The sequence below is a fragment of the Apium graveolens genome, chromosome 9 (assembly GCF_009905375.1).
Source record: "Apium graveolens cultivar Ventura chromosome 9, ASM990537v1, whole genome shotgun sequence".
Taxonomy (NCBI): Eukaryota; Viridiplantae; Streptophyta; class Magnoliopsida; order Apiales; family Apiaceae; genus Apium; species Apium graveolens.
Genome location: NC_133655.1, coordinates 139,868,245 through 139,896,150, shown reverse-complemented (window position 1 = coordinate 139,896,150; position 27,906 = coordinate 139,868,245).

Sequence of the window (27,906 nt, the reverse complement as noted above, 5' to 3'; positions counted from 1 at the left end):
ACCCCACCATTTTCTACATGTAGAGGAGAACCTGTCGGATTTACTTGTCAACCGAACACTGAACTCCTAAGGAATGGACCGCCTTAGCGGAACTTCCAGGCCATTTGGGCCAATATAATAAGGCTGGGCCGGCGCTACTCGACCACTTACGCCACTCCTAGTTCAGATGAAATCCATGACTCTGAAACGTAAAGTTCGTTTCCCCCTTTCCCCAAGTAGAAACTTGTTGATACGGCTCCACCAAGAAGTCGTACCTAGTTGGAAAGGAAAACTCACCGATATTTCCCAGGCGATGCCTGTTAATGGATTAACTTGTTCCAAGAATTTTACTTCCCGAATATTGGGTAAGTAATCAAAAACTCTTTTACCAAGACAGCAACCTTGTTGCGAATATAAAACACACCACCGAGCCGGATCCCCCAGGTTTTGAGCGAGTATTTAAATCCCCTTTTTAAAAGGAAGATCTTAAATATAAAAATAGTTTTGGGATCCGCTCTAACTTTTGAAAATCATTTTAAAGACTCGAAAACACTTTTTAGGGTGTTTGGAGTAAAACTGATTTAATGAAGTAAATCAGTCCCCAGAATATTTAGAAAATGTCTGAATATTATTATTTAAATAATATTCCCATAAAAAAATAATCTTTATAAAATAGTTGAAGTAGAAGTATTAAAACTTATACTTGAAATGAATAGCAAATAATCAAAGATATACTTATACGAAAGTAATATCTTTATTTGAATAATCAAAAATAAGTTTGATTATCGACACCTTATTCTTTAATAAAATAAAGAATATATCTCAGCAAATAATCGGAGTCATAGATCCTCAAATGAATATTCAAATAATATTCAATAAATAAAATAAGCTGAGTCATAATACCTCGAATGAATATTATAAATAATATTCATTAAATAAAATAAAGGAGTCATACATCCTCAAATGAATGTCCAAGTAATATCCAATAAATAATGTAAAGGAGTCATACGCCTTCGAATAATATTCGAAATAATATTCAATAATAAAATAAAGTTAAAGTTATCGAATAAACCTTATTCGAATAATAGTTTTAAAAACTATATCCATATATATATATAAATATATATATATATATATAATATACTCGGGAACATCGACTCCCGGTTTAGAAATATGTTCACCTTTTATCCCCTATACTAAGGGTATACGCAACTACTTGCTTATTTCTAGCATAGGTATTATGCAACTATAAGCATTGAAATCAACAGATAGATAACCAGATTACGAAACAGACATGCATATATACCATATTAGCATGCTCCAATATATCGCAAAATTTGCTAATAACAATCATGCAATATCACAAGATAATGCATATACACATATTTACATCACAACAACAGTATAACGGGTAGAAAACTTGCCTGAGCGACTGGGGTTACGAATGGCTCGGGACGAGTCTGGTAACCTATAAACAACAAGTAAGTTGGAATTAAACCAAAATCACTTGTAAATCTATACTTTAACTAACTTAGACTCTAACGCTTGATTTGCGCTCACTGATTTGCTTAAGTCACTCGGGTACCCTCGGCTCCACCATTTTTAATAATTTAACCTTTACGAGTTTTAAAGCGATTCCTTCGCGAGTGTCTTACCAACTGCCTAACACACTTACCATAAATGTTTCATACATTAATTAACCCTTTTTGGTCTTTAACCTATGTTTTAAAGTAAGGCGAGGGAAAAAGTTTCGTTCGCGAAATGCCGTTACTTGAAACGGTCGTTTCTCCTAAACCGTGCATCGGAATCGAACGAACTACATATCAAAACGAAGCTCGTAACATGAGCTATCTAAACATGGCAGTGGTCATAATCTAGCAGGGGGTTCTCGGGTCCTAATGCTATGCACAAAAACAGTCCAAAGAAAATCGGACGTTACGACGGCTATGTTTACGCGTTTTCCCAATTTTAAACCATTCAATACCAACCACAAATCAACCCCAAATCAATCATACAACCAATATCCCTCCAAACCACATCATAACAGCCCCAACAAATCCACATTAACCATTTATACTTATTCCTCACATGAACTAAAAGCTTTACTTAGGTTCTTTAACTAATTACCAAGATTTACAACTCTAACAATGCAACAAAACCAACTAATCTCTACAAACTCAACCAAACTTCAACCAATCAAGCATCATGCTTCACATATGCTATATCAAACACATTCAATCCTAATTACTCAAAACTAAAGCTAGGGTTTGTAGTTTATACCTTCCTTGGAGAGTGGAGAATCAAGAGAATGGCTTGGAATCACCTTTAAAGCCCTTATCCAAGCTTAATCTAAACAAAACTTCAAGAACACAAATTTTAGTTCTTGAAAACACTATTCACTATCTTCTTTCATGATTTATAGAAAAAGATTGGCTTGGAATTAGAAGCTTAAACTTATAGGAAGTATGTAACTATCCATGGGGAAGCTTAGATAATTACCTTGCTAAATAGTAAGTGGAGGAGCTTGGACTTCCATTTTTTAAGAAAAAACCCGAGAGCTTGAAGAAGAAGAAGAGATATTTTTGTGTTTTTCTTGGTGAAATGAAATGATTTGCTTGGTTGGTTGATTTTTGTTGTTTGCTTTAGTGAATTACCTAGTTGCCCTTGGTTTTTGTGTGGTTAAAAAGTCACCACATCTCCTTCCTTTCTTGTCATGCCTATGTCATCCTCATGATGTCATTCTCCCTTCCTTGTCCTCTTTCTATTGGTTGGATGACATCATTCCCACTAATCCCTTTGATTATCTTCCTAATCGTTTGCTTAATGACCGCTGATCTGTTATACGGTTCGCTTAACTTTCGTTTTCGTTTATCGTTTGAGGGATCATACCCGGGATCTTATTACTTAGGTTCCCTTAACCTTTCTCAATATATTATATTCCTTTTATGATCCTCTCCTATAATCCTTTTATTTAAATCCTTTTTATCCTGTTACCTTATACTCAATTCTCTCCGTATCTTGTGGATTTCCGGGAAAAACCAAAGTGTTCGGAATTGGATTCTGACGATCTTTACATACACTTATATACTTCATAGAGTACTAATAATATCCCATAAGATCAATAACAGAACCCCTACATAGCGTGGCATGAAAAGTTTTCTCGTTCAGCAAAAACACTATTCATAAGGGTTTCAAAATTTCTCAAAAATTGGGGTTATTACACTAGCTATAGTGTCACCACATAAATGTCTATGAGAAGAGACATCCTTCATAATGAAGCAAGCATAGTATGTACCGATCTTTGCGGATTATTAATTACCAGTTAGTAATCCTATGATCAGGAACTATTTAAGTTTAGAGTTATCATCTTTTAGGTCTCACTATTATGATCTCATCATAATCCATTGAAAGCTTTACTCTAAACTATGGTATATCTTATTTAAACACTTAAATAGATAAAGCCCGTAATAAAAACAAAACAAGTCTTTTATTAATATCAATGAAATCAAAACAGATTACACAGGAAGTTATTCCTAAATCCTAATACATGATTGGACTTAGGACATATTCCTTTCAATCTCCCACTTGTACTAAAGCCAATCACTCTGGTATCTAATACCCATCTTGTCTTTATAACGATCAAAGTGACTCTCATAAAGTAGCTTTGTGAGTGGGTCTACTATATTGTTATGTGTGTCAACTCTATTTCAATACAACACAAGAAATGTTATCGCGCTCCCACTAACCCTTTTGTAGACACATGGTTCATCTACGTTTTTCATAAAATCAAACTCTTTGATTGTCTCATCAAAACGAATGTTCCATCTTTCGAGAAGCTTGCTTTAAACCATATATGGTTCGCAGCAGCTTACACACTAGGTTTTCATTTCCCTTGGAAAGAAAACCATCTGGTTAATTGCCAGATCTCATAGTCGTAGTAAGCAGCAATCGCAAGCAAAATCCGAACTGATTTTAACAGGGCTACAGGTAAAAGGTTTCATCAAAGTCAATCCATTGCCTTTGTTTGAATCCTTTTACCAAAAGCCTGGCCTTATAGGTCTCCACCTGCCCATCTGCTCTAATCATTCTTTCGTATACCGTATACATAGATTCCATTCCGGATTTCATGGCACTATGCCATTTCTCTAAGTCAACACTACTCATAGCCTCATTATAGGTCACAGGGTCATCATCATCAATGATCGACAACTCATTGTCATTCTCAATTATTATGCCATATTACCTCTCAGGTTGGCGAGACACTCTCCCTGACCTACGAATGGGCTGTTCCACAGAAGGTTGTTCAGTCAGAACAGGTGTTTCCACTTGATCCGTAGTAGTTTGTGCTTCTTGAACTTCATTAAGTTCAATTTTGCTCCCACTGTTTCCTTCAAGGATAAACTCCTTTTCCAAGAAGGTAGCATGTCTGGAGACAAACACCCGATGATCGGTGTAAAAGTAATACCCTAAAGTCTCTTCAGGATATCCCACAAAACTACATTTTACGTATCGATATTCCAGCTTATCTGGGTCAACTTACTTGACATAGGCTGGACATCCCCAAATCTTAACGTGTTTAAGACTCGGTTTCCTTTCTTTCCATATCTCATACGGAGTTTGAGGAACAGATTTGGAAGGCACCTTATTCAGTAAATATGCTGAGGTTTCCGATGCGTAACCCCATAGGAATACTGGAAGATTTACATAGCTCATCATGGACCGAACTATGTCTAACAAAGTTCGATTTCTCCTTTCAGATACCAATCTGGAGGCGTCCACTGGGAGACTATACCATTTACTTTGAGATAATCCAGAAACTCTCCATTCAAGTATTCACCACCTCGATCTAATCGAAGAATTATAATACTATGTTTGGTTTGTTTCTCCACTTCATACTTATACTCTTTGAACTTTTCAAAAGCTTTAGACTTGTGTTTCAACAAACACATATCCGAATCTAGATCTATTATCCATGAAAGTCATGAAGTATGAAAATCCACCCATGGCTTGCGTGGACATTGGTCCACATACATCTGTGTGTACCATTCCTAGCAAATTTGCAGCCCTCTCTCCATGTCTACTAAATGGAGACTGCAGTGCCACATTGAAGTGAGATTTTCATCATCCCTTTTCTTTTATTAGTTTGTTCAATCTGAAGTAAATTATGTCACATTTATACAGACCATTATTTAAAGTACCACGTCCATAAAGAATATTATCTCTAAGAATAGAACATTCATTATTCTCAATAATAAATGAAAATCCAGCCAAGTCTAACATGGGAATAATATTCCTCACAATCGAGAGAACAAAATAACAATTATTTAAAACAATAGTCTTGCCCGTAGGCATATGTAAATGAAATGATTCTACATCTTCAGCAGCAACTCTTGCTCCATTTCCCATCAGTAGAATCACCTCCTCTTCCTCAAGAGTCCTACTTCTCCTTAGTCCCTGCAACAAATTGCAGATAAAAGAACCACAAGCGGTATCTAATACCCAAGTAGAAATTTGATTTAATGACATATTCACTTCTATCATGAACATACCTGAATCAGAAGCGGTAGTCTCACTACCCTTCATCTTTTTCAATTCTGCAAGGTAAACCTTGCAGTTCCTCTTCCAGTGCCCCACCTTGTTACAGTGAAAGCAAACAACTTTGCTCTTGGGGTCTTCAGCTTTTGGTGGAACCGGTGTTTTCTCACCTACTTTCTTCTTCTTGGAATGGTTCCTCTTCCTTTTCTTAGGATTGGAACCTTCACCAATTAGAAGAACAGAACTCTTCTTAGGGGGGAAATTTGATTCCGCAATCTTCAACATGTTGTGGAGTTCAGGCAGGCTGACATACAACTTATTCACGTGAAAGTTCACAACAAACTGCGAGAACGAACTCGGAAGCGATTGCAAGACCAAGTCTTGGCTCAGCTCCCCATCCATGGCAAAACCAAGTTGTCCAAGACGTTCAATCAAATTGATCATCTTAAGTACATGGTCATTCACAGATGATCCCTCAGACATCCTACAACCGAACAACTCCGTCGATATCTCATATCGAGTTGTCCTCCCCGCCACATCATACAACTCTTGTAGATGCATGAGGATAGTGTGAGCATCCATATGCTCATGTTGCTTCTGTAGCTCAATGTTCATGGAAGCTAGCATGATGCATTGAGCAACATTTGCATCATCTACCCACTTACGATACACAACATGTTCATCATTATGTGCATCACTAGCAGGTTCAGTAGGCTTAGGTGAGTCAATCACGTATTCCAGCTTCTCAATCCTGAGAACAATTCTCAAGTTTCGAAGCCAGTCAGCATAATTATGACCATTCAATTTGTGAGCATCCAGTATGCTCCTGAGTGATAGTGCAGAAGACATAATGTATATTGTAAATCTGTAAATGATAAACACATAACAACACTTAGCAAATATTCGATTTCATTTTAAAACACTATATGAATTGGGTCTTTATTCATAAGTGGCTCCCACTAGTTTATCTAATTTATTCAACCCCCTACGTGAAAAATTAAGCATTCATAATGCTAGTGGGAATAGGGATCCTACATTCCATTACACAACCCCGGCTGTGGCACGAAACGCCATGTAATGTTCAATAGGCAGAAAACTCTTGTCAATTACATCTAATGTTATTCCTTAATCAAACTTTAGCCTCTTGAATAATTGAGTCACGGCTGTGGCACGACAAACTCAATATTCTAAGTCAAGTCTAACCCAACATTCCGTACAATTGAATCAGTCCCCAAAGGCCCACGGCTGTGGCACGTAACGACCTTTAGATTCTTATTCAATGTACACATCTCTATGTAATAGACAAGTATTTCTTATTTCGAAATCAAAGCCCTCGGCCGTGGCATGAAACGACAATGATTTAAAAATAAGAACTACTTTCTATCATGTTGGAAGGCTATGACCGACACAAGCCCGTTGTGTCATTGGCCAATTACTACTTGATATTATTTAATTTTAGAGGGATTATATTACGTTACAATCATAATCATATTATAAAGAGATTCTTCCTTTTAAATTAAATATTTCAAATCAATAATCAATAATCAGATGATTCCCAGATTGGGTGGAGCATTGTCAAGAGGCGTCACTTAATAACCCTTTCTTACAGATAGAAATCTGTTGTTGACGGAATCATTCTTTCTCTCATATCGAAAATTCATATTCAATTACGTGTTTCATAAACACAAGAATCTCATGATTGTATTCATAATATTATCATTAAGGTTATGAAACAATTTCACTATACTAGGTTGTCTAACAAATGCCTTATGTTCATTTAAGTTCACCTAAATCTATCATCGCATGATAAACTAAGCATATATCACATATATCAATATGAATAAACATCAAGGTAGGCATGTTATATCATCTAGCATATTGGTCTAAGCATTATACATCTCTATGTATCACATGAAGCATTTAAAAGCAACTAAAACAGTTAAAACAGCTTTAAAACACTTTCGGAAATATAAACAGTTCAAAACTTTTATATAAACTAAAATTTGATCACACCATTAGATCCGTCTCGGAAAAATGAATCCAACGATATATTGCACGCCCAAAACGGAGTTACGAAACTCCCAGAAAATCAAATTTAATGTGGACAGTCGGGCTGTAACGCATTACAGGAACGCGTTACAAGCCCTGTAACGCATTCTGGTGATGCGTTACAGCCCTTTTAAGCCATTAAAAGGTGTAACGCATTCCGTGAATGCGCCACAGGGTGTAACGCATTCCCGGAATGCGAGACACCCCCCGCGCGCGTGCGCCACACACGCCTGCAGCAGCCGCACCTGATCTGTCTTCTTCTCGAATAGCGTGCCTGACAGCTTATGTTCCTTGCTTTGCTTTTTCTCCGTGCAGCAGCATTCAACACAGCAGCAGTACAGATATATAAATATATATACATACTTACAATATCATATATATATATACTTATTTAATTACGAATTTAATTGCAACAACTTCAAAAATTCATAATAAAAAATCTATACATCATAAAATTATGAAAAAAAATACTCAGACGATCTACAACACTTGTAGAACCCAGATCAACATTCAAAATTATTCTGAGAAATGATTTCAATTTCAATACAACGAATTCTCTTGTCAAAAGAGAATTGGTCAGAGGTCTGCCTCAGCTGGAATTCTCCCCAGAAGGACTATGTGAGGCTTGCCAGAAAGGAAAGTCAAAGAAAGCAAGTCACAGATGTTGGATTTTAATCGCAGCGGAGGCATGGTAAAACACTTTTACACATACAAAATCCAAATAAAAGCATATAAATCATGGTAAAAACATATGGATCGATTACTAACCTTTAATAGCGATCCAAAAGGCAACGATCGGAGATCCTTAGCAGCTGTTCCTCAAACGTGAAGCACTCCACCGGTATCCACCAAGAAAACGACGTTAAGGAGGAGGAGGAGGTGGAGAGAATTAGGTTTTTCTAAAAATTGGGGTTAAAAATAAAAATAGGGTTTATAATAGTATATTTATAGGCAAAATTTTCAGCTCCAATTTTTCCATAAATATTATTATTATTATCCCATTTATTATTCTCATTAATAATTAAAACACCTTCTAATTATTAATCCTTTTTCTAAACACTTTAGAAATAATTCTCTCTCTTGATTTAATTTCCAAAAATTAAATCCTTAATTAATAATATTAAGAACTTTTCTTAATTAATTTATAATCAATTAAATCTCATTTAATCAATTATTAAATTTGCCAATTAATTATTTATTTCACAAATAAATAATTATTAGTCATTATTAATTAATTCCTCCACCATTAAATCATTCTCTTTTTATGGTGTGACCATGTAGGTTCAATATTAAGCCGGTAGTAGAAATAAATAATAATAAAACTATATTATCATTATTTATATAAATTCTCTAATTTATTAAATATGATTAATTAATTAATCACATTTATTCTACATCGTGAGGGATACTTCTCAGCATATCGCGACTATCCGGATAATATGAATTCACTGCTTAGAATACCAAGAACCTATTCAGTGAATAGTTACCATACAATAAACTCCTTCTACCCTACAATGTCCCGATTAAATACAAGGCATGGATCTCATGTCAAACCTATCTAATCTAATCACTTGCTTACCATTTACTATGCTTAGTTCTATGCAAATTAGAAACTCCTTTCTAATTTCATTCACTCTGGCCAGAGATTCCTGAACTAGCATAAGTGGATCAGCCTTGAACATTCGCTTCCTTCACTGGAAGGGGTAGATCCTTTATTGATCATACACTATCTTCGTGTACAAATTCCTATACCCAGTAGAGCCCTAATAATTGTACAACTATCACTATGTGAACAACTGCTGATACGTGAGTGAACTCCATCAGTTGTTCAGCTGTGCGAGTCATGTTCAGTGAACTTATTCTATAATAAGCACCTACATACTAGCTATAGTGTCACCACATAAATGTCTATGAGAACAGACATCCTTCATAATGAAGCAAGCATAGTATGTACCGATCTTTGCGGATTATTAATTACCAGTTAGTAATCCTATGATCAGGAACTATTTAAGTTTAGAGTTATCATCTTTTAGGTCTCACTAATATGATCTCATCATAATCCATAAAAAGCTTTACTCTAAACTATGGTATATCTTATTTAAACACTTAAATAGATAAAGCCCATAATAAAAACAAAACAAGTCTTTTATTAATATCAATGAAATCAAAACAGATTACACAGGAAGTTATTCCTAAATCCCAATACATGATTGGACTTAGGACATATTCCTTTCAACAGAGGCACTGACACATCTTCCATAACTGGTGTTCTGTAATTATTGCACATGGATTTATTTGGACCAGTTAATGTCCTTTCGATGTCAAAGAAGTGTTACTGTCTTGAGATAGTTGATGACTATTCCAAGTATATGTGGGTTTTATTCCTTCACTCTAAGGATGAAACACCACAAGTTGTGATTGATCATATCAAGTTGATCGAGTTAGATTCTAATGTCCCGGTTAGAGCAATAAGGTCAGATAATGGAACAGAATTCAAGAATTCACTTCTCAATGGATTCTGTACAGACAAAGGGATTACCAGACAATTTTCAGCTCCTAGAACCCCTCAGCAAAATGGAGTGGTAGAAAGGAAGAATCGTACATTGATTGAAGCTGCAAGAACGATGTTAAGTGAATCATGTCTTCCAATGTACTTTTGGGCTGAAGCTGTCAATACTGAATGTTATACTCAAAATCGAACTCTAATCAACAAAGACTTCATGAAAACTCCTTATGAGATTTTGAATGAACAGAAACCTTCTATCAAATACTTTCATGTATTTGGTGCCAGATGCTTCGTGCTCAAGGATGGAGATGATCGTCGTGGTAAATTCGAGGCAAAGGCATATGAGGGTATTTTTGTTGGATATGGAAGAAGATCATACAGAGTGTATATCATTGATCAACTCAAAGTAACTGAAAATGTCAATGTTACATTTGATGACACTAAACTCCCTAGTATCCAAACTGAAGATCCTTCTGAGAAACTGAAGTTTGATGATATGTCAGATTCAGAATCAGAACATGGTCAAGAACCTGAGGTTATTGCTGGTGAAGAACCTGTTAATCATGATGATACTCAAGGTAATGGTGATGGAAACTTTGGCAACAATGGAGATACCGCTGCTACTGACGGAGAATCTTCAAGTCAACATGGCAACAACTCAGGGGGAGATGTTGAAGGATCAACTAGTAGGACACAACATCCCAATGAATTTCAAGGCGAATCATCAAGATCAAATCTTCCAAGACAGACTGTCTGGAATAAAGCTCATCCTTTTGAGTTGATTATTGGTGATCCAGATGTTGGAGTCAGAACTAGACGTGCTACTCAAAATGAGTGTTTGTTCTCAGGATTTCTTTCTGAGATGGAACCTAAGAAGATTGAGGAAGCACTGACTGATCCAGATTGGGTGATTCCTATGCAAGATGAACTCAATCAGTTTGAACATCAACAAGTCTGGAAACTGGTACCTAGACCTACACACAAAAAAGTTGTTGGTACTAGGTGGGTATTCAGGAATAAACTAGATGAAGATGGTGTGGTTACAAGAAACAAAGCAAGACTGGTAGCTAAAGGGTATTCTCAAGCTGAAGGCATTGATTATGATGAAACCTATGCTCCAGTGGCTAGACTAGAGGCCATCAGGATATTTCTGGCATTTGCAGCATTCTCTAACTTTAAAGTTTATCAAATGGATGTCAAGAGTGCCTTTCTGAATGGAAAGCTGGATGAAGAGGTATTTGTAGAGCAACCTCCTGGTTTTGAAGATCCAGATCATTTGGATTTTGTCTACTTTCTGTTCAAGGCTATCTATGGACTCAAACAGTCTCCGAGAAAATGGTATGACACTCTTTCTGAATTTCTTATTGAAAATAGCTTTATTAGAAGTGTCATAGATAAAACTCTCTTTTCTAAAAAGCATAAGAATGATACTATATTAGTCCAAGTCCATGTGGATGATATAATATTTGGGTATACTAATGATAATCTCTGTAAGAGATTTGCTAAGTTAATGCACAACAAATTTGAAATGAACATGATGGGAGAGCTGAAGTTCTTTCTTTGATTACAAGTAAATCAAAGGTTATATGGAACTTTTATTTGTCAATCCAAGTATCTCAAAGAACTCCTCAAAAAGTATAATCTAGAGGATTCTGCATCAGCAAGGACTCCGTCAACTACAGCTGTAAAGCTTGGACCATGTGAAAACTCCATTAAGGTAGATGTCACAAGCTACAGAGGTATGATTGGCTCGTTACTCTATCTTACTGCAAGTAGACCAGATATTATGTATGCTACATGCTTATGTGCAAGGTTCCAAGTGGATCCTAGAGATATTCATCTCGTTGCTGTTAAATGAATCTTAAGATATCTTAAGGGAACACCAAATCTAGGTATTTGGTACCCTAAAGAATCTGGTTTTAACCTTGTTGGATATACAGATTCAGATTACGCATAAAGTGTTGTTGATAGGAAAAGCACCTCAGGGAGTTGTCAATTCCTAGGTAGCAGACTAGTCTCATGGTATTGCAAGAAACAACAAACAGTTTCAAATTCAACGGCCGAGGCTGAATATATTGCTGCTGGAAGCTGCTGTGCTCAGATCTTGTGGATTAGGAATCAGCTACGGGACTATGGCTCTGTATTGAACAAAATACTTATTCTATGTGACAATACAAGTGCAATAGCCATCACCAACAACCCTGTGCAGCATACAAGGACCAAGCACATTGACATCAGGTATCACTTTATTAGAGAGCACGTCATGAATGGTATTGTTGAACTATTTTTTGTTCCAACAGAAGAACAAATAGCAGATATTTTCACTAAACCTCTTGATGAATCCACATTTACCAAATTAGTTGGTAAATTGGGTATGTTGAATAGCTTTAGTGATTAAACTTGTGAATATCTGAAATCTGTTCTTTAGTGAATTTACAAATGAATTTTTCATAAATGAAAAATTCATTTACAAATTTATTTTATCATTTTCCAAAATTTGTTGCTTATTTCTATGTAATTTTTATTATCTTATCTTATTTATTTACTCAACTTGTTAATTTTAATGTCTCAGAATATTTTATTTTCTCTAAAAATATTTTTCTACGAATTTTATTTGCTAAAATTCAAAAGAAATCTATTTTTTTTTACTGAAAATATTATTATCTCTGAAATATTTTATTTGTGTAAATATTTTCTGCCATATTTATATTAGCAGTTATTATACTATTCTGTAATTTTGTTTATATATATATATATATATGTTCTGTTTTTGTTAAAAACAGTTTGTATTTGTTTTTGTTAAAAACAGTTTTTTATTTTAATTATTAAATATATATATTTGTTTGTTTGTGTTTAGTTTTTGTCTTATCATTTGCCCGGTATGACTATCGGTATGACAATCGGTAAGACTATCCCGAATTGTCATACCAATTGTCTACTTAATGCTTTTTCCTGTTCTGTTTTCTCATTCAATTCAGTTTTTTTTCTTCTTCAAAATTTCAACAGTCTTAAAATTCTCTCTCTCTTATTTTTCTCTCTCTCTCTCTAGTCGATCAAACTCAAAACCATCTCCATTGTCTTCACTGCTCGAGTTTTTACTCAGCATACAAAAATCATCACTCCTGTGATATATGCATACACGTATATACATACAGAAGTGCTGTCGATTTTTTGTTAAAAAAAATCAGTTTGTGTTTGTTTAATTTTGGGTATTTTATTTTTATTTTTGTTTGGTGTCTTGTGCGTTTTTCAAATCTGCTTTTGTGAGTTAAGAACTTTAACGAGATACATTTCTTTCTAAATTTTTCGAATATAATTGATTTAATTCGAATTATTAGATTAATTTAATTAATTCGAGTTTTCTTAATTTAATTCTTAAAATTCTGAAAGTGTGTGTTTTATTAATTTTTAATGGCTCTCAATTTCCAAATTCTCGCACATAATCTTGTTGGTTATTTTAATCCAGATAAATGTGATGTAGAAAAATTTAAGTCGTGGATTAGATTTTTAAATGACCATTCGATTGTTAGCTCTGCTATTAAATCAAATGTGATTTTAAATGTTGATCTGCTCAGACTGATTTGCACAACCTCTACTGTGGCCGATGATTTTAAATCTATTTCATTCACCATGGCAAATACACAGTATGTGGTTGATGAAACAGTCGTTAGTCGAGCGTTAAATTTTCGTATGGATAATTTCTGTAATTTGCCCTCTGAAAATGATATTTCAAACTTTTTCCATGCTATTCACTATTAGGGGGTGATTAATTTAACCAAGTTGTCTAAATCCAATTTGGTTTCTGAATGGGACATTTTCTTCGATACTCTTTCTAAAGTGTTTGCCAACTGCACTAAATCCAACTTTCACAACATCACTTCCACTCTGCAGTATATTGATCTTGCGGTTATTTTCAATCAAAGGATCAATTTTGGCAAACTACTTTTACCCATTCTGTTGAGACGTCTCACTACCGCTTTACGTGATCATTCTACAAATCGTAGGATCTCGTGCTACTATGCTCGTTTTCTCATGCTCATAGCAGAACATATTCTCTCACCTGAGCATAAAGCCCTTTTTTCTAACTCCCCAGTAACCGAACCCCCTCCAGTAAGCAAAAAGATTTACACCCGCCAAGACACAACTTTCAAATTCATGCAAGTTCCAGTACTTGTATCTGCTTTCATGGCCACTTATATTCCCTTACCTATCTTCAATCTTCCCGGTCATGAACAGCAATCTCAACCTCCAGTGGTTCAAACCATCTAGGCTCAAGCATCAGATGCTCTTCCTCTACAGGTAATAGTTCCTCAAACTCAACCTATTCATACTTCTGTTGAAAGACCCCCAGTGGTTGATAGGACTGACCATAAAGTTGTAGAACCACAGCTTCAATCCTAGGTCATAGAGCCAAACACAGAGTCACAACCTATCTCAACCTCTCCCTCACTGTCTAAAATGTTGCCTAGAAGGTTAGTAGGAAGTAGTTTGTTAGTGGATGTGAATGAACCCTCAGCTCTGCCTCCACCCAAGAAAAGGAGAACATTTACTGAGGCATCTGAAAGCCCATCCTTGTCCTCCCAACAGGACATGGACTTTGAAATGGCCACTGAACAGTTACTAGAAACATTCTCTCAACAGGATGAATCTATTGAAATTCGCCATAGGGCCATGGCATCCTGTACTGAGTCAAACACAATTCCATTACTCACAATGGAAGCATACAGACCAGTAGATGATACTCAGGACACGGAGCGAGGAGTGCACATTGAGTCGCTTACAGTGCCTGCCATAGTTACGGCAGAAGAGCAGTCACATGCTTCTGAGGGAAAATCTGACTCTCAGCCACCTTTAATAGAGTCATTTTCTCCCCTCCCAGATCCAACACCTCTGGCTTCCTCACGGGATTCTCTACTCGCAGATTTATCTGGAGAAAGTGGAGGGAAACTCGGTCAATCTATCCCTGAAGCAATTCAGACATCTATTTCACATGAAATGATAGGTTTGACTGAGGATCAGGACTCGCGAATTCCCATTGCACCACCACTGACCTCTCTTGAAGAGGATAGGGTGATTTTAAATGTAGGTACAGAAGATCAGCCTCAGGAAGACTCCTCAAGAGCAATTATATTGAGAGATACACATGCACGTGAGTTGAGTGAATTAAACAGGAGAGATATTCAAGTGAGTGCACACACAGACACAAACACTGAAAATCTGTTAGCTCAAATTGTTGATCTCAAGGAACAACTTGCAAAAAGTCAGGCTGAAGCTCAATCATTCAAAGCACAAGTGGTTGAACGGTCTTCTTCTTCCACCTCTGTCAATAATCAGCTGGCACTTATCAGGACTGAAATATCATATTTGAAGACATCTGTTGTACCAAAGCTAAACTCAATCCAGGCATCTCCAACGTTATCAACTGACGACATTTCAAACTTCTGCTCTCTACATACAAGAATGACTTCTCTTGAAGACTTGGTTGAAATGAATCATTCACTGGATTCCTCCAGATTTCTGAAGATAGAGACGGGTATGGAACATCTGAATGAAGGGATGAAGCACTTGTACTACATGATCAAAAATTCTCACTATCCCAATGAAGAACAAAGGACTTTCTTTGAAGGGCCGTCTAGTGGAGGCTCAGGCTCGGGAGGTGATGGAGGTCATGGAGGATCTAAGGGAAAGTCTGTAGAGGATTCCTCAACTAAGGGGGAGAAGAAAGGGAGAAGTGAAAAGGGAAAAGAAAAAGAGTCGTCTGCTGGAGGCACAGGGAAGCCTGATGATATCTACTATAGTGGAGAACAGGATGACTTTGATATTTGTGATGTTCCCACTGAACCAGTCTTGGAAGATAAATATGGTTTCTTTGAAGCTGAGGAGGAAAGTGATTTTGGAGAATGGGAAGAGGAAGCTCTAGTGGATCCTCTGTTTGAGAAAGAGTTTTAGCAGCAGCAGTCATAGATGAAAAGAAAAGAAGCTGAACTCAAAAAGGTATCCCAGATCATTGACATGAGGAAAGACATACAAAGAACAGAAACTCTTCAAAAGCAACGTCTTCATGACATTAAGGCTCAAGAAAGGAGAAGAGATGTCAGACTGAAGATTGGTGAAAAATGGGATGAAGCTAGGAGAGTACTTGATATGCCTCAGCTGAGCACAAACAATGATAGACAGTTTCTACATCTTCTGGACAAGCTGGAGATCTCTAATCCAAACAATGACATGTACATTAATGCTATAAAGACTGAAGTCTCAAGGATCATAGCTGCCTTTGACAGATCACTAAATGAGATGAGCATATTTGTATATTGTCAGAGCGAAGGATCTTTCAAGGTGTCACTTCATCTGTTTGAGAATCATTCTTTGTCAGAGATTTGGGTTCTTCTCAACAAAGTCAAAAGAAGCTCAGAGTTGAATGATGTTCTTCGAGAAAGGCTCAAAGAGTTTGCCTGCAGGGCTAGTCCTCAAGTGGTCAACAATCCTCATCAGGTAAGATTCTTTAAGTCTGACTGTCTTCAAATCTGCCAGCTCGATTCACAATCTCTTAAAGACTACTCAGCTAAGCATCTGATCTGGATGGAACATCACTTAAGAACTGGTGGATATTCATCCATGTTGAAAACTCAAGCAGCTGATCTGATTCAAGCTTATTGTGAAAAGAATATTAAAAGGTACAATCAACTCAAGAATAAGCTAAAGACAGTTGGAGTTCAACCAGTTAGACCAGACAGCTTCACTTCAGAAAAGGATCGTGTCTTTGACAAGGAGTTGCTTCAAGATTTGGAAGAAGGTGATGAGTTGGAAGAAGGTGAAGTCGGAAGAGAAGACAACTGAATTCAATTAGCTCAAAACTCAATGTAATATGATTAGAGCTTTATGAATCAAGATAGACTAATGTAGTTACATGTTCAGGCTAGAGGAACATCTATCTTGTATTCACTTATAAATTTCTTTTGGAATCTGGAAAATGTTAAATATAATCCAGAACTTTTCTGCTATTTACTTTGCATTACTGTTTATATCTTTTTCTTATTTGTTAGTTGAGTTATCCTCTAGGTATTTGTTGTTATTGTCTAACAAACAAATAGGGGGAGATTGAAAGGCATATGTCATAGCCTATTTGTTTATTCGAGGATTTAACTCAACTCAAATAAGGATGTAACAAATAAATAGTGGTTCTATCGTCAGAGAGATCTCTCAGAGTAACATATGTCAAAGGATTAAGTAACATTGTTCTTCTACAGACTTGATGACTTAATTCACTGGAAGAAGTTCAAGAAATTGATCAAGCCTCAGTGATATAAATCAAGATTGTGGATTTAATCAAGTGACAGAGATCTCGTCAGGGTATCAATTAATTACAAGGATCTAGTCTGAAGAAAATCAAGAGTATCAAGGTCAAGTCATGAAGAAACGTCACGAAAGTTAGTCACTCATGAACCAGACAGTACATCGAGTGTCAACATTGAAGTGGTGGAATAGATTCGTAATTGACAGTGATTTTCAGAAGGTTTTCAGAAGGTTTTCAGAAGAATGGTTGCTGCTCAAGATTGGTATTAATTCTCTATTAATTAATTAAGTCATATAATTTAATTAAGAAAATAAATTAAATCTGCAAAGATTAATTTATTGATTAATTGAATTAATTGGTTAATTAATTCTGAATTAATATTATGAATTTTTCAGAAATGATTTTGGAATAATATTCAAAAAGAAAATCAGCAAAAGAAACTTGAACTGGTATGACAATTGGATTGTCATACCGAAAGTCTTTCCAAGTCTTTATGGATTGTCCTACCGATAGTTCTACCAGTTAAAAGGATTGTCCTACCGATAGTTCTACCAGTTAAAAGGATTGTCTTGCTAGTTCATTTTTGATTGTCTTTCCGAATGTCTTGCTGGTTCAATTCAAGTGATTTGTTTACTTAAACAAACAGAAGCAGATTATTAAAAAAGCAGAGCATTGAATATCATACAGAAGAACAAAGAACAAAAAGAAAACCTGCAGAGAAATTATTGCAAATTCACAGATCATTTATTTCTAGTATTTATTGTTAAATCAAATCCACTAGAAATACTTTTCTTGTTCTTGTGTAACTATCTAGTGGATCGAAATCCCTAGAACTTAATCTCAAATCGCTTTTAGCATTTGATCTTTTTATTGCAAAAATAGAAAAAGTTCATGTCAAATTTATTCTAGATTTGTAATAATTGATTTGAGATTAATCCCTTGTAAACAATACCTTTGTTGTAACACCTTTCAAGTTTAATAATAATTTTATTTAACTTGAATTTTGTTTCACCTTTTTTATTCCGCATTTTATTCGATTAAACGGTATTGTTTGTATTCAACCCCCCTTCTACAAACATATTGAGACCTAAAATAAACACATTATATTTATTTATTTAACATAAAATATTCACATAATTTTCCTGGATATTATAAATATCGTCAGAATAATCATCATAAATACGACTCATAAACTCCTCCCAAATTGGATCCTTATATTCCAAAGCAAAAATTTCAGTTTCATCAATCTTAAATTCCTCCTCAATTAAAATTGGACATCATTAACTTTTACCTCGTCTACCAATTTATTAAGCTCAACAACGTTTTCTAAATTTGGCAGAATTTTAATTACATCCAAATTATCATTATTTCGCATGGGACTATCATCAACTAAACAAGTAGACTCATTAGATACAAATTTTTCATCAATGACTAAATAAGAATCATGGATCATTGGAAAATTGTCACAAGAAGGAACTTGAAGACAACCATCATGCATAACAAGTTGAACTTCCATAATAAAACTATTTCTTTTAGCATTCTCCTCGCACCAACCTATTGATTCTGCTTCACATGAAATATCACTTTTATTAGCAATCTAAAAAGTTGGGTCATTAAAGTGTTTAAGAAGTCCTAAAGAAAGTAAAGAAGGATTAGAATGATTCAAACTCTCATCAACAACATTGCAAAAGTATGGATCATCATTGTATTGAGTTTCAAAAGAATACGTAAAACGTGTGCTAGGAGGGTATGGAGCATAATATGATACAGATTAAAATCCTGAAAAGAATTAAAATCTTCATATCGTTCTTCATTGCTGATGAAATCTTGAGCGTTATCCTAGCCAAAATTGTTATACGTGTCGTCTCACTTCGAAAACTTTCCAATGTCTACCTTAAAAAAAATTTATAGACACAAAAAAACACAAAAGAAGGAAAAAACTATATACAATGTTAAAATCCAAACTATAAGAAACAATTAACTCGAAATCAATAATATTTCCTTCCCCGGCAACGGCGCCAATTTATTGATGTGTATTTTTAAGAGTATCGTTCGTAGGGAAGGGCTGATATAAACACAAATTTCAAGTCTTTTATTTCTAACAGTTCAGAAGTGTGGAGAATAATTTGTGATGTGTGATTTTCAACTAAATTAAACTAATAAACAAATAAAATTATATAATATATTTAAGAGAAAACAATCCAAGAGTAAGGGTTCTTCAATGGATATCATGAATGTCTAATTTGTGTTCTTGTTTTGTTAAAAACAATCCTTCTAATGTTAATAAAATCCTCTCCCAAGATAAATTATAGTGCCTACAACTATCCTTTGAATTCCACTCCCATATTCATAAAAAGTACAATTATAGACTATTGAAAATCAAGGATTATTAGTTTCACAATTCTCATATCAATTTCCCGATCTAATACATAAATTGTGTCTATCATATCATGTACTGGAATTACAACTCCTCTCCTGATTCAGTATAATTCCTATGAATATAAACAAAGGTTCGCGACTTCTTTAATTGTGTTAAGCCCTCAATGACAAATTAACGATCACAAGAAAATCACAATATAACTAAACAAACACAACAAGTCAAAGAATACTACCCGACTCTTGGATAAAGAGATTAGTTATAATGATATAATAAATTAAACATGTATTAATACCACAAACCATGATTTAAGAATTGATGTACAAAGAATATAACTTTAAAGTTCCTTTGAAATATGAATGAATCTATTCACTCCTTCTTCCAATCTCCCTCTCAAGCTGTTTATTTCTCTTATCTCTCAAGAATACAGTTATCTCTATTCTATTCTAAATATGTTATGTGTGTCTGTATACAATATATAAAACCTAATAGATAATAGAGAGTTTTAATATTTTTCCCAAAATAAATTGGATTATGATGTAAAATTTGTAGGTTGTCTTCCAGGCCTGATTATGGGCTGATCTAGTAAGAATTTTGATGTTAGACCACTTCCAAACTGTAGATAATTCTGTTAGGTTCCATGGGCTGTAAGATCATCCAAATCTGATGTCTAGAACTCAAGTTAAGACCCAAATACTGGTGTATGCTCGTGCAACCCAATAAATCCGAATTTAATTTTGATTTATGTCCAAATAAGCCAATTCCATCTAAAGTTGGAAATTAATTATTTCCTATCATAAAATAATAAATTATAACTAATAATATCCAAATAGTTATATAATATCATAAATATGAGAATAAAATTCTTTAAAATATATATAAAATATACACTCTTTCAACATACTCCATTTGAACGAATGATAAAAGCTAAACTCAACAATTTTATGTGCAAACCAAAGGTCGGCACCAACTTATACTCACACGCCATCCTTTATAAAAAAATTACAAAGCTAAAGAGAGAAGGACAAGCAAATAAAATGGGAGAGTAGAAGAGATGAAACAAAACCCAACATCTTCACAAAAAATACAAAAGGTTCAAAACCTCACTATACCGATTTTACAGTATTTGCAAGAAGGGTTTTGGAAAACTCAAAGTAGAACACCAATGAAAAACTTCATCTAAACTCCAACAAGAACATGATATTAAAAAAACCATTGAAAGAGAAATAAAAATAAAAGGCTCAACAAATGAAACAAAATCAATTAAGGATTATAACAATTGTCAATGATCAAACACGGGGATAACAGCAAAATACGGCAAAACAAATGCCAGGAAAACCCAAATCCAACAAACTATGACAACGTAAAGTAACATCAACTCATTAAGGCATACCAATGAATGAAATTGAAATAACTTAGAATAAAAAGCTAATTGCCCAATGGCTCATCATCAACGACACATGAAGGACCGACGACCTTTTCACGGATCCTCCACTACTCCTCTTTCAAATACTCTGACCAATGTTCCTCAGCAACATCGATACCACGAGCCTCCAGACGCTTCCAACATTCACAATACCCCTCCTCAAATAGTTGTAAAGCCTTGTTCTCTAGAGTAGTCAGTGATGCCTTTGTAGCATCTAGCTCCTTCTGAATTCCATCCATTGCCTCAATTACAGACTGCAACTCCTTACCATGTTCAACCTTCAATCGAGCTATCATGCCATTCTTCTCAGCCAAGCTTAAAACTTGTTTCTTCATAGTCTTGGATAAAGAATCACACTCATTAGAAAGATTTGAGTTATAAGTAAAAAGGCTAAAAAACTTATCAGAAGCAGTTTGTTGCTGACATATAAAGTCAGATAGTTGTTTCTCAGAATTTAACTTGTCACGCTTCAGAATGTCTACTTCCTTGAGAAGCCTATCAAGATCACCAACATCAACACAAACACCAATTTGAACAATTATCCATCTCCCCAACAATCTAAAACAAATAATACAATAGCTATATAAGAGCAAAGGAAAGGAAGATAACTATGAAACATTATAAAAAAAAGGAGAGAGAAGAAAAGAAGATATACCTTCAAAGCATAATCCTTGTAAACCTCCACACTTCGGAAGCCCAAAGCCTCCACACTAGCAACAACTCTAGAATAAGCAACATGACCAGAAAGGAAACAACACCCAAATCCTTTTTTTACCAAAACACCACTTAAAATATTTTCTTCTCCAACTCGCGGCACAATTGGCTTAGTAGTAACCTTATCGCTATCTTAAATAACAACTTTAGACGAATCATTTCTTTTATTGTGATGGTGAGAGCGAAAGAGTTATGCTCGCGGTGCCTCTTTTTCTCTTTATCTTTGGAAACCACAAACCCTTTACCCTTCGAACCTTCCTCCTCTTCGACAGGGGATACACTTTTAACAGGGTCATTTCCCCAAGATGACTCATCAACTTCACAACCAGCTTTACCATTACCAGGAGAGGTCTTCTTACAAGCAAGCAATTTCAAAAAAATCAGAAGGTATTTTGTTCCTCAAATGCAACAAAAGCTACAATTGTACCCAAAAACTACAAACCACAAAAAAATGACTCATTAAAAGATAGCGAAAATTGAAGATGTCCTAGCTATGCTGGGAAAGGTTGATTCACCACTTTTCAAAGCATGTGAAGTTAATTTCAGTGAAGAGGAGTTGATCATAAAGCAAGAATTTGCTGATGAGGAAAATGAGAAGAAATGCACAGAAACAACTCCAAATTCTAAAGCTGAGAAGAAGCCCATGGTAAACCAAACTCCCAAGAATCCAATCAAGGAAGTTAAAGCTGAGAATGCAGGAAAGAAAAAGAAAAACAGAAATGGGAAGGTTGGAATAAATAAAAGCAACAACTTTGCATCTGTTGTAGATGATCCTAGGAAACAGTGTCAAAAATGTGGCTCTACAAATCATCTAACTCACCTTTGTAAAAAGGATGTTAGTGAGCCAATATTTTGGGAGCATACAAGTATAATGAAGCAAAAGCCAGTGATCCCTATTCATTCTGTGACAAGTTTGATTGTATACCTTGCAACATGAAAGTAATGACAAGTTGCCACAAGATGAGAGTAGATCTTAAGAAAGTCAATATTGAGTCCTCAACTAAAAATAAAAATGCACATCAATCAGTGTAACGCCCCCAAATCCGGGGTCAGAGGATTTGGTCGTCACTATAAAATCTCAATCCAAATTAATCTGTTGAATCAATAAATAAATGCCAGTGGAAGATATTTATCATTTATGACCCCAAACTAATCCAAGATCTTTTAAGGTTACATTTCTAGAAACAAGAATCCAAATTCCACCAATAAATTTTTACTTTCTTTTAAAACCCTTTTCAACAAATTCCAAACTCAAAGCTAAACCCCCTAGTATAGCTTCGAAAAGAAGTATACGAGGCCCAACTATAAAATACACATCTATAATATTATATAAACAACTTTACACAATAAAACTTACACTAGTCCGCAAACCCTGGACCAACCGCCTTCCAAAAGCTTCTTCTTTGCTTCCTCGAATTATGCAGCTAAATAGCGCAAGCTAATCCTCACTGGAGGTTAAATTTGAAAACAGGCAAGTATGAGCGAAAGAAATGCTCAGCAAGATAATTATAGCGAATATAGGGTCGTTTTGATATAAAACCGACATCTGCATTAGAGCAGAACATTTAAAATCATAATTGTTGAATCATAAAATTTTAGTTGAGGAACCCCAGAATTGATTCCTTAATTGTATTCAAAACCATTTTGATATTTTTGAGCGAAATGCTTCAGCCATACTTTGAATCTTGACGAGAATAAAACTCAGAAAATAGTGTTTACGGAAATATCGTAACCCATAATAATATGAAACAATGATTATGGATTGAATCATAAACTTTACTCAAAACCGAACTCTTGAACTTAATACTTATTTTGCTGTCATATCAAATTAGATATCAATACGAACTTTGATGCTCACCACATCCCATACTGAAGTCAACATTAATCATCTATACTAATACCATATTTGATATTTAACAATAACGTAAGTATCAACATAAATCAGAATCTGAATCAAAACTGCATTTTACCATTATTCCAAAACAGAAACAGTTGATAAATCATTTATTCTATGAATATCAAAAATGATATGATAATTTAGATTAGGATCATTCTCTGATGGACGTACTATCACATGCTGATCAGCCCGTGTGATAGCACAAGGTCATGATTCGTAGAAACGTGACCCCAAAAACACGAGTACTCAAACAAAAGGCAATATACCTGCCTGTGGCAAAAATTGTGTCATAATACTCCATATGATACTTAGAAATAGCCCTCTGCTGGACCGTCCGTCCCGGTCACTTACGCAATTATGATCCAATCTTAAAACCTTTTATTGAAATGGGGTCATAATACTCGACACCCGAAATAATTTTATTCCCCCAATTCTTGGGTAGGAATATTCGCAACCAAATCACTTTTCTTAAAATCCAAAACATTTATAAATCCGATAATTGGATAAGTAAAATCACTTGACTATTCTGAACATAGAATAGCAGATGAGTATTTGCATAAACAGAATTATTTAATTCAGCGATATGTAAAACATTTATCTATTCTGAACTGAGAATAGGGAAAGCAATACTTGTATGATAAGATTTAAAAGAAATATCACTTGAATAATAAGTGATGATAGGGATACTTGCCTTTAGGATTTAGCAGTTAGTCACACTCGCAAAGACGCATCTATTCTGGCATTCTGTCTCAAAATATCACCTTCCTTCCTTTCAACACTTTACTGATATGCTGCTCCTGCGATTGCTAGAAGCCAGCTACCCAATACCATTCCATCTTATTCTTTATCCAACGCCTTGTCCTGATCAACTCGAATGATCCGCATCTTGATTTCTGGGTAAAAACTGATGATTGATTCAGAAAGAAGATTTTGAGAGCTTCGTTTTGATATGCCGCACGCCCGAATCGGAGTTCGATAACGCCGTCGTTTGCGCGTTTGATTTTCACGAACATATCGGTTTCCAGGGTTTTTCTCTGTATTTACTGTATTTTTACTGGTTGCAAATGAATAAACGAAATAAATGAAATAAAAAATAGGCAATTTATATTTACGGAATATTGGTTCGTTCTGGATCATTTTGGATCGATAAATTAGTTGTTTAGCCGCTAAGTAACTACAAAACGATCCAAAAATAGATTAATTAGCCGCTAAGTAACTATAAAAATGATACAATTTAATATCAGATTTGGATAATTATCAAAACCGAGCTTTTCATAAAATACCATATACGAAAATAATGTAAAAATATCCCTTCTCTCGAGAATACGGGTTTTGTTGATTTATCGAAATGATTATCGTATCGAAAATCTTGCGCCGGGCCGCGCACTGGTCAAACCGTAATCCGGATCGAAAAAGTTAAAACACGGAAAATGTCCGGAATTACCAGATTAGGTTAGGAAGGAGTTTTCGGAAGAGTTTCGGGTTATAAAAACGTAAAAACGGTTGAAGTTAGACGATTCCCAGCTTTATAAAATAGTTTTATAATTACTCAGAAAATAATTAATAAATTTATAAATCATTATAAATTCATATAACAGTCCAAAAATTTCTAGAAAAATATCATAATTATCTATATTTTATTATGTACATATAAAAATTAGTATACTCAAAGAATATCATATATAAACATCCAAAACATCACTTCCAATTATCAGATAATTCACTAAAATACACATAAGTCACATAAATAATTCCAAATAATTATAATAATGATATCTGAAAATATGGGATATTACAATCTACCCCCTTATAAGGATTCCGTCCTCGGAATCAGCAGAAGAGAGCACTAGGGATCTTCTAGCCAACTTTCCAATCTTGCATACGCAACTCTTCTTAAAATTTTCAAATAAACCTGGATTCCTTGTATAACATAATGATCACAGACACTTTATTCCGCACCACTGTTCCATCCACATCCTTTAACCAATTCCTCAATAGAATCGCTTTTACGGATTGTGAGAAAGAAGAATAGAAAGAAAGATAGAGGGAAAGAAAAAGAAAAAGAGATAGATATAGAGAGAAGTAAAGAAACAGATTGACTTTATTGTACGCCACTAATATTATAACCACATCGCAGTCCACTATTGCTCTTGGTAATCCCATCACATAACTCTGCTTTGACTTGACCAGGATAACTCAGCTTAACCTAATTGGTATACCTTTAAATATTTCAGATGATAAAATCATGGAATTCCAAAAAGAAATGAATCCCATATCATACAGGACCAAAATCTGAATTTGTGAAAAAGTAATGTTGAAATAAAAGAATAACTGAGAAATCAATATGATCAAATGAACTCGGTATTGCCTGCCCAAACTAGGATACTACTAAAGGTTGTTAACCTTCTTGTAGTCACAACACACACAAGTAATGGCGTCCCGTCCAACTCCTATCACACAGACAGGTATACCTTGTGTTCCCTATAGATAGGGTTGTTCATCTCAGTTAGAATAAAAGAATATCAAAGGAATTTAAAATCGAATGAATAAAACTGAAAATATTTCAAAGCTGATATTTCTGAAGGAAATGAAATCCAGAGAACAAAAATTCTGGCACAAAATGAGTAAGTGGTGTCACATCACCAAGAAACTATCCACCATATAAGAAAAGTGGAAGTTAAATTATCATAACTTGGTAGAGCTATCAAAACCTGAAAATAGGCTTCATGACAGTCTCTGGCACATTTAAAACACAGTTATGATTGAAAATGAGTGTTAGGGAATATATTCTCTAACAATTACTTCTTTTTGAGAGATGTCAAAAGGAATTAAAGAAAGAGAATGTATTGCCAAGGTCTTAATGCTTATCTTCTGTTTGAACTCTTCTGTTGACTCGTCATCCGATTCTCGACACTTCTTCATATTCCAAGGATATCGATAATCTTCATCGTCGTCGAAACGTAGTAGCCTCGGAAGATTCCACAATAGAAGTTTGCAGCTTCCCGGAGTTTCATCCAGCTGAACACAACCATCTCGAACGAATGCGCCTATCTTAACTTACTCATTGGTACTATATCCAATAGTCCAACAGGAACTCGATATGAGCTTGAACATACTCACATAGCTATACACACTCCTACACACTCTCATTTCTAATTTACTATAACCTCAGCTCTGATACCGACCTGTAATGCCACCAAATCCGGGGTCAGAGGATTTGGTCGTCACTATAAAATCTCAATCCAAATTAATCTGTTTAATCAATAAATAAATGCCAGCAGAAGATATTTATCATTTATGACCCCAAACTAATCCAAGATCTTTTAAGGTTACAGTTCTAGAAATAAGAATCCAAATTCCACCAATAAATTTTTACTTTCTTTTAAAACTCTTTTCAACAAATTCCAAACTCAAAGCTAAACCCCCTAGTATAGCTTCGAAAAGAAGTATACCAGGCCCAACTATAAAATACACAACTATAATATAATATAAACAACTTTACACAATAAAACTTACACTAGTCCGCAAACCCTGGACTAATCGCCTTCCAAAAGCTTCTTCTTTGCTTCCCGAATTACGCAGCTAAACAGCGCAAGCTAATCCTCACTGGAGGTTAAATTTGAAAATAGGCAAGTATGAGCGAAAGAAATGCTCAGCAAGATCATTATAGCGAATATAGGGTCATTTTGATATAAAACCGACATCTGCATTAGAGCAGAACATTTAAAATCATAATTGTTGAATCATAAAATTTTAGTTGAGGAACCCCAGAATTGATTCCTTAATTGTATTCAAAACCATTTTGATATTTTTGAGCGAAATGCTTCAGCCATACTTTGAATCTTGACGAGAATAAAACTCGTAAAATAGTGTTTACGGAAATATCATAACCCCTAATAATATGAAACAATGATTATGGATTGAATCATAAACTTTACTCAAAACCGAACTCTTGAACTTAATATTTATTTTGTTATCATATCAAATTAGATATTAATACGAACTTTGATGCTCACCACATCCCATACCGAAGTCAACATTAATCATCTATACTAATACCACCTTTGATATTTAACAACAACGTAAGTATCAGCATAAATCAGAATCTGAATCAAAACTGCATTTTACC